The sequence below is a fragment of the Leucopleurus acutus genome, assembly GCF_964270905.1.
Source record: "Leucopleurus acutus genome assembly, chromosome: 13".
In the NCBI taxonomy this organism is placed as follows: domain Eukaryota; kingdom Metazoa; phylum Chordata; class Mammalia; order Artiodactyla; family Delphinidae; genus Leucopleurus; species Leucopleurus acutus.
In genome coordinates this window covers 56,462,141-56,476,330 of record NC_139155.1, presented here as the reverse complement: position 1 = coordinate 56,476,330, position 14,190 = coordinate 56,462,141, and the positions used below count along the sequence as shown (strand labels likewise).

The 14,190-nt window shown below is 40.2% G+C and overlaps 1 pseudogene across 1 annotated transcript; it reads left to right on the top strand.

The window, feature by feature from the left end:
* Nucleotides 1-992: 992 nt before the first annotated feature.
* LOC309970474 (PX domain-containing protein kinase-like protein) lies at nt 993-2,691 on the top strand (annotated as a pseudogene). The gene is made up of 2 exons: nt 993-1,098; nt 1,194-2,691. The product of its transcript is annotated as a PX domain-containing protein kinase-like protein (transcript).
* The last annotated feature ends 11,499 nt before the right edge of the window (nt 2,692-14,190 follow it).

The window sequence follows — 14,190 nt, the reverse complement described above, 5'->3', positions numbered from 1 at the left end:
AAGACACAGACCTAACTAGAGAATGGACTTGAGGATATGGGGAGGGGGAAGGGTAAGCTGTGACAAAGCGAGAGAGAGGCATGGACATATATACACTACCAAACGTAAGGTAGATAGCTAGTGGGAAGCAGCCGCATAGCACAGGGAGATCAGCTCAGTGCTTTGTGACCGCCTGGAGGGGTGGGATAGGGAGGGTGGGAGGGAGGGAGACGTAAGAGGGAAGAGATATGAGAACATATGTATATGTATAACTGATTCACTTTGTTATAAAGCAGAAACTAACACCATTGCAAAGCAATTATACTCCAATAAATATGTAAAAAAAAAAAAAAGAGTCGTTGTCTTCCCATTTCTCTGCCCAAGGCGTCTGGACCCAGGGCTAATTCTTAGGGCATCCTCTCTCTCTCTCCACCACCCAGGGTAGAGACTCCAAACACAACCCTAACAGATGCCTAATAGAATCCCTTGGGAAGCTTTCTGTCCAGCTACTGAATGCTTCCAGTGTATTTCCTCATCTTTCTATCTTCCCACTGGGGTCAAACTTCTCTAAGCCTCATCCTCTACCACCCTCATTAAGAATCACTGCTCCCACCAAAGGAAACCATAAACTAAATGAAAACACAACCTACAGAATGGGAGAAAATATTTGTAAATGATGCAACCAACAAGGGCTTCATCTCCAAAATACACAAACAGCTCATACAATTCAACAGCAAAAAAAGCAAACAATCCAATAGAGAAATGGGCAGAAGACCTAAATGGACATTTCTCCAAAGAGGAAATGCAGATGGCCAAGAGGCACGTGAAAAGATGCTCAACACTGCTAATTATCAGAGAAATGCAAATCAAAATTAGAACGAGGTATCACCTCAGGCCAGCTAGAATGGCCATCGTTAAAAAGTCTGGGCGGCAGCAGATCCCGGCAAGTGATGGGAGTCAGTGCCTCTGGACCTGGCCCTGGTCCCGAGGCGTTGGGGGATGGGCATCCCGGGATGGCCTTCATGGAGAAGCCACCGGCCAGCAAGGTCCTGCTGGACAACACGGTGCTGCTGACAGCAGCCATGGAGGCGAGCCAGAGCCTGTCGTCCCACACGGAATGTATCATTTGGGTACAATGAGGAATTTCTGTAGAAAACAGCCGACAGATTGTTAGGAGATACAGTGACTTTGATTTGCTGGACAACAAATTGCAGGCCTAAGTCTACCTCTTCCTCCCAAAAAACGGATTGGTAACATGGATCATGAATTCATAGCTGAGAGGCAGAAAGGTCTTCAGAACTATCTCAACATTATCACCACAAATCGTATCTTGTCTCATTGTGAGCTGGGTAAGACGTCTTTAGATCCAAACAACTATTCTGCAAACTATACTGAGATTGCCTTACAACAGGTTTCCACGTTCTTCCAATCAGAGCCAAAGTGGGAGGTGGTGGAACCACTGAAATACATAGGTTGGAGGAAAAGGAAGAAGTATTTCTTGATGAAGAGTAAAAATCAGCCAGAGAAGTGGCTAGTGTTAAGCTGGGCTGACCTTGATCCTGACTAGTATCTGTCAGATAAAGATTTTCAGTGTCTAGTCAAACTTTGCCATCCTGTTTGCACCCTTACGTCTATCATGTTACCTTTGCCACAGCTAACAAATCCTCAGCATTGCTAATTAGAATGTTTAATGAAAAAGGAACTTTGAAGGACTTGATCCACCAAAAGACCCGTTCCTAAGGGACTACTGCAACCCTAAGAAGATTCAAGGCCTTGAACTCCAGCAAATCAAAACATACGGGCGACAGATATTAGAGGTACTAAGGTTTCTCCATGACAAGGGATTCCCTTATGGGCATCCTCATGCTTCCAACGTGATGCTGGAAGGGGACACTTGCTGGCTGCTGGACCTTGAGAATTCCTTGTTGGGCCTTCCTTCTTTCTACCAATCTTATTTCTCACAATTCAGGAAAACCAGTACATTGGAGAGTGTGGACATCCACTGCTTTGGCCACTTGCTGTATGAGATGACGACCGCCAGACTCGGTGCCTGTAGACTCCTGCTCTCCTGCACTGTCTATGGCTGTGGTGGCCATGTTGGAGTCTACGCTGTCTTGTGAAGCCTGTAAAGGTGGCAGGTCCACCCTTTCCTGGCTCTTACAGATGCCATTATTCAGCGATGTTCTGCTAACTACCTCGGAAAAGCCACGGGTTAAGATCCCCACAAAATTAAAAGAGGCATCGAGCATTGCCAAAGAATGTATAGGAAAGAGGCTAATTGACGAACAGAAACAGGTCCACCAGCATCAAAGACTGATGAGAGCTCAGCCTCACCATGGATCTGAAGAAGAAAGAAAACAGAGGGAGATTATAGCTTGAAAAAAGTCAAAACGATCTGCTGTTGAAAATAGTGAAGAGCCTTCAGCAAAATACAGCAACTCCAATAATTCAGCAGGATCTGGGGCCAGCTCGCCTCTCACATCCCCATCATCACCGACTCCACCCTCCACGGCAGGGATGCCCGCATTACCTCCCCCTCTACCACCAGCAGCTCCCTTGCCTCCTGAGAGCACAGAGGCACACACACAGCTTCTGCCCCAGGCTGTGAATGGCATGAGCCAAGGGGCCTTACTCAGCTCCATCCAGAATTTCCAAAGAGGAACTTTGAGGAAAACCGAAACCTGTGATCATAGCACTCCCAGGATCGGCTAAAGCTTTGTGTGTACACCTGGAGGGAAAAGTTCTTTTTTTTTCCCCTCCACCTCCAACCCCTAAAGTACCCTCTTTCTGGATGAATAATTGCTGAGCCAGTACAGCAACATACGACTTTGCAGATGCTCACGTAAGGCTTTTCAAGAGGGAAATAGTCTTCAAGTAGAGTCAGGCTAGCATTGCTGCCTTAAGAAGTAGTTTGCTCCTTTGTTACTGTTGAAAAGGAATCTTGTTCGTCATCTTTTGGTGGCAGCAGCATATTGGAATCAGTTATTTCCACCAACAGAAGGAAATGGACAAAAAACAAAAACAATGACAACATACAGTCACAGCGGTGAATGGCCTTCGTGTTGCGTTCCCTCCTGTCCTGTCAGACAGCTCCTAGAAATGTTCCTCTCAGAGTTCATTTCTCTATTCTAAAGCATTTTCTGGTTATTTCTTAGATGACACCCATTCTTGCTACCTTAATTTCATCCTAGACATTGACACTGTAGCCCAAAGCACAGTTATGCCGCTGAGAGTCAGAGAAGCAACTGAGTTCTTCCTTTTCCCCTCAAATAGAACAGGGAAAGTTCATAGCAGTCTCTTAAGTTCAAACAGGAACTCCATTGTGGTTATAGAACTCAGGGCTAAAGGAAGTACTCTAGACTCTTAGTTCACTTTAGTTAGTATGTATCGAACAGACAAAAAAAAATGTTAACATCAGAAAAAGCTCTTTAGAGAATCTTCTTAATCCTCAACAATTAAGTTTGGGGTTTGCCAGGGGAGGGTGTTATTATTACAACGCAAGTACATTTGGCAAAATGAGTTCTGATTTTTGAAAGATTTATCCAAATATGTCATCTTTTTAATGTTACTCATTTATTAGAAAGTAATAAATGTTACTCATTTATTATCTTTCTAATAAATTAAGCCAATCCTTTATCCTGTGATTGGCTTAAACCCTTAAATAAATTGCACTTTAAAAGATTATAAATAATCCATCTAAAAATTCAAGTTACACACATCAGTGTTGGTTACTATGCAGAGAGAACGTCATTGTGTATAGTTTCATAGAATCTGTGATAAATGTTCAGCTGTATTTTTTATTAAAGTAAACCATGTCACCAAAAAAAAAAGTCTACAAATAACAAATGTGGAGAAAAGGGAACCCTCATACACTGTTGGTGAGAATGTAAGTTGGTGCAGCCACTGTGGAAAACAGTATGGAGGTTCCTCAGAAAACTGAAAATAGAGTTGCCACATGATCCAGCAATCCCACTCCTCGGCATATATCCAGACAAAACTATAATTCGAAAAGATATATGCACCTCTGTGTTCACAGCAGCACTATTCATGATAGCCAAGACAGGGAAACAACCTAAATGTCCATTGACAGATGACTGGATAAAGAAGATGTGGCATATATACACAAAGGAATATTACTCAGCCATAAAAAAAGAAATAATGCCATTTGCAGCAACATGGATGCAACTAGAGATTATTATACTAAGTGAAGTCAGTCAGAAAGACAAAGACAAATATATGATATCACTTATTTGTGGAATCTAAAATATGACACAAATGAACCTATCTATGAAACAGAAACAGAATCACAGACAATAGAGAACAGACTTCTGGTTGCCAAGGGGGAGGGGGGTGGGAGAGGGAAGGATTGGGAGTTTGGGATTAGCAGATGCAAACTATTATATGTAAAATAGATAAACAATAAAGTCCTTCTGTATAGCACAGGGAACTAGATTCAGTATCCTGAGATAAACCATAATGGAAAAGAATATGAAAAAGAATATGTATATATATAAATGAGTCACTTTGCTGTACAGCAGAAATGAACACAACATTATAAATCAACTATACTTCAATTAAAAAAAAAAGGAATCATTGCTAATACCCTGTTGGGGAAGGAAAGGAAGAAGAGGTGTTTCCTACTGTCCCAAGGCCCGGTGATCATGAAGGGACACTTCTGAAGAGCAACCGTGTTCTACTGGCCTGTGTCAGCATCCAGGACACTCGGGACCACAGTGGGATTCTTCCCAGGCTGGAGAGGAGGCATTAGATAGGGTCCTGGCAGTGTGAAAAGCCATCAACAGATCCCCAAACTGTGGAGATTTCACTGCTGAAGATTCGAGTGTTAACATGCGTGTCCGATGATGCGACCAGGATGATGAAACAGTGTAGCGCGTCAGAAAAACCGTTACCATAGACATAGGCGTAGAGATGCCCACTAACCACGTAAAACAGAAGCCTCCAAACTTTCAGTCCTTTTAACAGTTATCTGGGAAATGGCAGCAAGATGGCATCATTTGTGAACACCCCAAGTCACCCCATACAAACAGAGCAACTAGGAGAGCAAACGCGAAACCTCACAGGCCACATCTACAGTCAAGTGGTGGGAAAACATATCCCTGTGTAGTCCCAGTATATGTGTGGGCTGGAAGCAATGACTGGTGACGTTAAGATATGCGTGTTACAGGAAACAGAAAGAAGGAGGCAAAAGGGCCTCCTGTGGCCCCAGGAGCCTGTAGAGTCCTGTTGGCTCCAGTCTGTGGGTGAACACAGAGCACCACTGTGGGTGGTGCTGGAGCAGCCTGGGCCCCATGGACCCTCAACAGAGACCCGTAACAGACGTAACCAACGTCCCCTCTGAGACAAAGCCCCACAATGAGGAGAGAATGCTGGGGATGGAATCCGTATTGAGCGGGAAAGAGACAATAGGGGCAAAGGAGACACGAGAAAGAGAAGATCCAGATAAAAGTTGGGGGGGGGGGGCGGAAGCGTAGATACCAGACATCGTAAGGCTGTCATTGTGAACGCTTCCCAAAACAGATGCGGGATGCTAGAGCTGCGAAGCCAGGAAGCTCTCCTGATCCCACCTTCCCTCCTAAGAGTAAAGGAAACTCATGCCACTTAAACATTAGTACAGAAAACAATTGCAGTCAAAGCCATAAGGGAAAATGGACTGTGGAACACAATAATGTCCCTACAGACATGAAACGCATGCTGGCAAGACAGGCCAACCAAAAAATGACAATCTAATAATTCACGTCAAGCTAAATAAAAGGGAAATAAATGATAGGAGCCTTGAAAGAACAGCAGAACCCAGAATTTTTAAAAAAAGATGCTAATTAGAGAAAACACAGACTGGAAAAGCAAGTCTATAAAATTTGGGAAAATGTTAGAGAGGAAAGAAAAATTCACTTTAAAATCTCAAGACTAAATAAGAACAACCAAAGCAGTGAATGAACACCACAGAAACTGCTTTAAGAAAAACAGAATGGGAAAGAATAACTATTTGAAATAAAAAGATAAAATATATATACATACTTATATATATACTTATATAGACAACAGGAAAGGAGATCTAGTATCATAGAAGGACCTACAAAAGAGAATCCGTGTAATGAAAGAGAACATATATTGTCAATTATAATTCAAGAATATTTTTCTGAAATTAAAAAAAGACTTGCACTACATATTGAAAGGACATACCTGGCAAAAGTGACCCAGGATGGCCCTGCACCTAAACACAGTCTAGTAAAACTATTGATCTTTAAATAAAAAGAAAAAATTCTTTCTGGTGCCAAATTTAAAGGTTCATATCCCTTATAAAGAAAGAAAGTGAGACGGTCATCAGACTTGGCAATAGCTGTGCTTTGTGCCAGAGGACAACAGGGTAATGTTTAAGAAGCACAAGGAAAGGAAGCCTGAGCTCAGGAGTTTATATCCAGCTACACTGATCTCTAAATGTAATGGTCACAATTGCTTACGCCCACTTAAGAACCCAGAGTATAGTTCCTATGAGTCTTTCCTGGGAAATTTCCTGGAGGACAAGCTTCAGACAGCCAAAATGATGGAAGAGACGTGAACAGTAGTAGTCGTAGTGAGCACTAAATACAGTATATTTGTTTGTATAAGTTAGAGTCCCTGTAGGTTCTAAGGGAGAGGGTGTAAGAGGAAATGGCCAAAGGATGGAGGGTAGATGAGAAAGAGGATGTGAGACGTAGAGGAAGCCCTCTGATTGTCTCACAGGTATCAATGGGGAGGAAAAAGGCATTCGTTGAAAGTAGATTCTGGGGAATGGGAAACGGAGAAGAAGGGGTCACTAGCTAATGTCAATTTGCTTCAGAGTAGGATGTTAGGAGGAGGTAGTAAAAGGGGGATTAAAGGTATCATACACAGATATTAGTAAATTCATAAATCATATTAGCTCATGTCATTTCTGTACATATACCATGGCTTAGTAACAAACAGTTCATGGATCAGACTGGTAAAGACCATCCAGTGAAAGGATAGGAATGTAAAGCAATAAGATTAGGGGTGCGTGTATATATTATATCTATGGAAATATACATAACATTAATGTGACAAAACTGATACCTGTTAAATTAATTAAACAAGGAGGCCATTAGACTCATGCCCTGATGCCATAGAACCCTGTGTAAGCAAACCACAACCTAAGCCTTAAATGCTTCCAGGTTACTAAATTGAGACCTAAGGGCAACCCATCACGAAGAGCCAACTGGGCTTTAAGCTGCAGCTGATCAGTGATTCCCTTACTTTGCTTCCACCTTTTCTCTGTAACTTTCTCCCCAGGCTTGCGTCAGTGGAGCTATTAGAAAGTTCCAGTTTGGCACTGCCCTTTTGAATCAATTTTTGCTCAGATCTTAAATTTTTTAAGATCTTGTAACATGTCAAACATCTAGATCCTATGAATAAATGTAAAAGGGCTTAATTCACCAATTTCTTAGAAAGGATTTTCAGATTACTTAACAAAGCAAAATCCAACACTCCAGGTTAATATATTGATACATTATTTATGTATATTTTATATATGTATACTTTTCTCCACTTGGAATGATACATGTAATTTTTTCAGATGAAGGAAAGTCTGAAAATTATGCTAACACTTGTCTAATAAAGAGGAAGGGATAAAAATATATGATATAGGTGCATATGTAAAATTAATACAGTTATAAGTAAACATTAACCTTAATGAAAGGATAAATCAGAGCATTTAAAAATAAAATAGTAACCAAAAGGCAGAGGTAGGAAATAGGACAGAGGGGAAGAGGGGATAAGAATAAAAACTAGATTTGTTTTCTACATTTGACTTTAGAGTCATATAAAAATTTACATAATTATAAAATTAAGTTTAACATAAAGCAGTCTACAATAAACATCAAAATGTGACAGCCGAGCCTTATGTCCAGCAGGTGGCATAACAGCACCAGGAGGACTCTTCCAAGTGTCTTTGAAACAGAGATTTGACTCTTGTCCTGAGTGGAATGTTACCATAAGGACAAAAACAACTACAGAGAAGCTTACACTGATATGTTCATCATTTTCTTGGTGGTATCTTAATATTTATTCTGAGACCATGTGTATTATGGATAAAAGCAAATGAGTAATTATACTCATATCATTGAAAACCTGAATATTTGACGTAAGGAAAGTACACAGCAAAAACTAAAATCCTCTACTACTAAATTTGAATAAGAAGTATTTTATGATACACATTATTTTACTAAACTAAATAATTCCTAGCTTTGTCCTCTGAAAAGACTTAGAAACAAGTGCTCGATCTCACACACTAAGATCATGGTCTCCACATACCATTTTCTGCTAAAAGGAATCAAGTGCTCCTTGAAGAAACAGCTGATTACAGATCTGTGGCAGGAAATATATAAGATGATATCAGAATATCAGAGGCAGCCTTGATGATATCAGAATGCTGATATTAAGTTAAAGCAGCTCCCAGCAGCCAAAGGTGAGAAAAGTTAAACAATGATAAACACAGTAACTGCAGTAAGTTGAAACACATCAAGTGTGCTAAACTTCGTGTATTCCTAATGCTACTATGAAAATAAACTACTACTGACCATCCTTGAAAATGCAGGGAAACCAAAATCATTACTTTACAAACTAGCAAAGAGTAGAGATCAGGGAGGATGGAGGAGGGATGGAATGGGAGTTTGGGGCTAGCAGATGCAAACTAGTATATAGGATGGGTGAACAACAAGGTCCTACTGTATAGCACAGGGGACTATATTCAATATCCTGTGATAAGCCATAATGGAAAAGAATATGAAAAAGAATATATATATGTATAACTGAATCACTTTGCTGTACAGAAATTAACACATTGTAAATCAACTATACTTCGATTTAAAAAATTACAAATAGAAAATAAAGGGGAGAGATCAAATATTTATCCTGCTTTCTCTATACAAACTATTCCAAGTAACCAAGTAGTAGGTGAGATGTTTCTTTTCATAGAAGTATTTCATCTAATAAATGAAGAAGGAATTTTAAATTTTCAGTGCCACCATTTTACGACCTTTAATGAATCATCAGATTCAGACAATAGTAATCACTGACTGCCGATATCACCAAAAAGCCATCAGGCATGTGCTTCTGGATGGAGGTATACCCCACCACCTATGGGATATTTTTACCAAAAACTGAACCTTAATCTGATGACATCACTATTCAGTACTAGTTCTGTGGAGCTATCGAGCATTTGAAATGTGCCGAAGCCAAATGGAGATGTGCTTTAAATGTAAAATACACACCAGATGGCAAAAACTTAGTATGAAAAAAAGAATGTAAACTACTTCAATAATATTTAATATTGACTACAAGCTAAAATAATATTTGCATATGTTAGGTTTTTAAAAATTATATCATTAAAATGAATTTCAGCTAATTCTTTTCCTTTTTTAAATGTCATTATAAAATTTAAAAGTACATCGATGGGGCTTCCCTAGTGGCTCAGTGGTTGAGAGTCCACCTGCCGATGCAGGGGACACGGGTTCGTGCCCCGGTCCGGGAAGATCCCACATGCCGTGGAGCGGCTGGGCCCGTGAGTCATGGCCCCTGAGCCTGCGCGTCCGGAGCCTGTGCTCCGCAACGGGAGAGGCCACAACAGTGAGAGGCCCGCGTACCGCAAAAAAAAAAAAAAAGAGTACATCGATAGTTAAAATAAGTGTATAAAAGATAAAATAAAATTATGTTTATGGCTAATATTATATTTCTATTTGGACAGCCTTGCTCTAGTTGTAACTACAGCTTACAGGAAATACCTTGGACGAAGGAACATGTTACATGGCACCAGAAGAACGGAAATAGCAAAACCCAGGCTTTTGGAATCACCGTAATTCATATTTCTAATCCATTTTAACGAGAGTCAAATTGAACACAAATGGATGCGCCTGAGCATTGTAATTCATGCGGAGGTAGTCATGAATATTAACATCTATGAAATCATAGATTTGGTTTCTCAGTCGTATTCTCACTGTTGCTCATAAAAATGTATAACAATTAAAAACTTATAAAACTTTGCATTGCCTAAAGTAATTTATTACCAGTGCTATGTGAACTGCCCTATGCAAAACACTGATATATAATTTGTTCCTCCTGAAATTTTTAATTTTTAAATAAACTGAAAACTTATTATCTCAGTTTTGTCAGCTATATACATACATAATTATCATCTCTATACTAGTAGAAAGCCTTGGTTTAAAATTTACTATGTCCTTAAACCTCCCAATAGCATTCCTATAGCTCATGAGAACTTAATTTAAAATAATTTTCTTGATTAAAATATAACACAAAACCAAATTAGACATGTGAAAATTTTAAATCCTTTCCATCCTCTCTTCCATCTTTACTGCTGTCCCCAAAGTTAGACATTAAATGAATAAATGTACTATAAAATGTCAGAATAGGTACTGACTTAACGTTTGCTCATACTTCAATTTTAATGACTTTTTTACATACTTGACATAATAGGCAACCAAAAATATTAGGTAATTTGTGTCTGTTTATTAAATCAGTAATAATTTAATGGTATCTTAACTTCTTATTTTTACTCATTTATGGGAAAATGTATGAAAATTTAGCATGCTTTAATCTTTTACCAGGACAGAAATGTCTAGCCAACTCACAGAAAGATATCTTAGACACTCATACAGCAATGCACTCATAAATACGGTTATATATATTGAAAATCTTGCAATTTTTTTCTTTACTCACGCTGCACCAAAGCAGGCAACCACTAGGGGGCAGTGCTGTTTAAGGCGACGATCTCTTGGGGATTGGAAAGGACAGCTTAGATCAAACTACCAAAGGCTAATGAGATAAATAGCAACAAAAGCATGTGTTTGTTTCCCCTTCCTTTTCTGAAGTTATACGGACAATACGCAAACTCATCACAACCTCTTGGAAGAGACGTTTTGCTGAAAGCCTGAGCCCTTTAGCTTAGTGACAGTCTTTTGGTGACATCTTCAATTCAATTAAAATCAGCTGAATTGCAAGCAAGAAAAGCATAGTAAGTAACTAACCCTATCGTTTCTCCGTTTTTTGGCTAAGATTGAAAGTACTAATTAACCCATAAAGCCGCCCACTACCTACAAAAAGAATAGGGTCAAAACTTAAAAATCCAAAGCTATGAAAATCTTTTTACAGTTTCTAAGATTATATTTTTGTCTTTTTTAAGGGCATAAAGCTCTTGTGAGCAGTTACTTGACAGTACATTTCGCAAAGAGTATTGGACATAGTCTATAAGTCCTTAATCTGTGATAATGAGATAATCATTTATATGTCAGATGCAGAATAAGCAGACTGCTAATAAGTTCCAGTACCTTTTACTATGATGTGAACTTTCTAATATTCAAGCAACAAATCACTTTTTTTTTTCATTTAGAATATTAGAATCTAAGTATTATAGAAGCTATACTTTGAATCATGGGTTTGACTTACTTATATTTTAATAAACTATTCTAGAGAGTTCACATTATTTCGTTTTGAACAATTCTTGAAGTCTCTTTGGAATATATAATTTCACAGCAGGTAGTTCAGGTGATTATAAAAGTGCATCATTAATTAATCCTAGTTGACTTTGATTCATTTCTTCAGATTGACTTTGAAATTGTGCCTAGAATTTCTATAACCTGTTTGCCTTGAGGTTTTTATAAACAGTAAATGTTTTGCGCCTCTCCATGTGATGGCCATCATCTGGCTTTTGGCAACTAGAAATTGCAGCTCGCCAGGGTTTCTGTCAGGTTGGAGAAAATTTTAGTCTTACCATATCTGTCAGCATCCAATTGCACAGAGACGTGGCTTCAAAGGGTTGAAGAGAGAATTTAAAGCAGCAGCTGTTTACAGAGCAGTGGGCAGGTTAACAGAAAGCAACCAGAGAGGCTGAATTACCCAGAAATCAGCACAGTGGGAAGTGGTCCCCACCCTAGGCGTGAAGGGATGGAAACAAGGAAGAAAGAGTGTTTCCGGAGCCTGAGAGCACTGGAGCTGCCATCCTAGAGGAACCACTGCTGACACACGGATGCTGGGAGGAAGCACGCCAGACAGACCCACCCTCTGTCCGCCCTCCCACCCTCTACTCTCCACCAGTGCCTCACTTGACCACCCAGAGCTCGGCAGGGAGGGGTGGACCACAGGGAGAGGGGTGGCCACAGCAGATGAGGAAGAAACAGGACCACTGAAGGGACCGACTCAATAAAGACAGTCTCACTACTGAAACTTGGCTCCCCCCTGAGCTTTTTTACTTCACTCCCCACATTCTTGCCAAACCAAAGCAGAAACAGTATTTTAGGGAAACGCTTCCTTACACATGCCAGGCTTTTAGACAAACGTTTTGTTCCCTACTGCATGCCTCCCATCTTTTGTGCGATTCAAGAGGAAGCACTGTTTATGCTAGAAAAGCCTAGAACTGTTTCTTCTCAACATCTCACCATGACAAGCTTTTGAGTAGATTCAGTGAAGTCAGTGCCCCTTGAGTTTGGGGAGCTCAGTCAGCGATCCCCAGAGAAGGGAGACTGGATTCATTCCCTCCTGTATCTCTAAGGAGTTGCCATGAAAGCCGCAGCTCAACTCAGCACCCCTGACTGGACCATTGGAATCTCACCTTGTTTGGCTGACTTTCAGTGTTCCCTTTCCTTCTTATAATCTATTTGAAACTCCAGCAGGAAAAAAAATTCAAATGCAAAACATGTCACTTTCATAAAATATGGCTCTCATTGTATCCTACCCCTTCCTTACCCTACCTCCCCTCATTTTTTAAAAAATTTATTTATGGCTGCGTTGGGGCGAGTGGGGGCTACTCTTCGTTGCAGTGCACGGGCTTCTCATCATGGTGGCTTCTCTTGCTGCAGAGCACGGGCTCTAGGCACGTGGGCTTCAGTAGTTGTGGCTTGCGGGCTCTAAAATGCAGGCTCAGTAGTTGTGGCTCACGAGCTTAGTTGCTCCGCGGCATGTGGGATCTTCCCAGACCAGGGCTGGAACCCGTGTCCCCTACATTGGCAGGTGGATTCTTAACCACTGCGCCACCAGGGAAGTCCCCCTACCTCTCCTTCTGACCTCTCCTGAAAGGACGAAATAAAAGGAAATCTCTATGGTTTCATTCTAATTATACACTCTCATTAAATGACTGATGATTTTGTCACACAAGTATGGGCAAAGCTCTGTAAGAAAGCAACTGATGAAAGCTGATGACTTTCAAAACGCATATCCTGAAATTCAATCAGTGAATAAAAATTTATTCTTTTTTTTCCCTTCTTTCCTCAGAGTCCTCTGCATTATGCAAAGGAAGCCTCATCTTATTTTGTTTCCAACCCCCTTTTCTTTCTCTTTCCCCTGTACTGTGGGTTCCCATCTTATTCCCACTTACATCACTGCTATACTGAGTGGGTCCCAGGTGTGTGGGCTTTGTACCAGCAAGCTTTATCTCTTCATCTACTTGCTTCTGAAGATAAATCCTTGGCAGAAATGCAAACAAATTGATTAGGCTTGTACATTTCTGTCAGGGGCAAGGCCTTCCTATAGCAACCCAATCACAAAACTGACTTGATTTTCTTCTAACAGTTCTGAGCAAAACTAAAAATTGGATACCGCCACCTACATTGGGGCAGACTTAATATTGCTGGGTTCTCTTGTGATTGCAGGGTACATACACTCTCTCACACCTTTTCCAAATAGGTCTTACAAGTCTTCAAGGGACCTGTGTTAGCTAAATAATCTTGATAGTTATTACAAAGAAAGTTTGTTTTTTAAATGTCTGTACATTTCTCGATGCCAGTATTTATAGTTCAGTTTATTTGTACAGGTTGTACCACTTACTAACAATGAGACCTTATTAAAATAGGTAGCTTTTATGTCAATTTGGGGGGGGGGGGGGAAGGAGGAGAAAAGCTAACAGATCTACACCTTTAAAATATAGATCTTATCATTTCAGTTCAAAGGAGCCAGCTGGGCTACCAGACTTCCCCACTTCACAAAAGAGCTGCTTGGCTAAGGGTGTTCCAAACAAGACATCTTTTTTTTTTTTAATGCTTTAAATCATTAAAAATAGAGGGAACAAATCTAAGAAGGTAAACCAATTAAGTAGGAACTTTTCAATGAACCTTTTTTTAGGCATATAGAAACTGCAAAGAGTAAGAGGATTTTCCCGCAGGCACTGTCTTATTAGGCTTGATTTATCCTGTT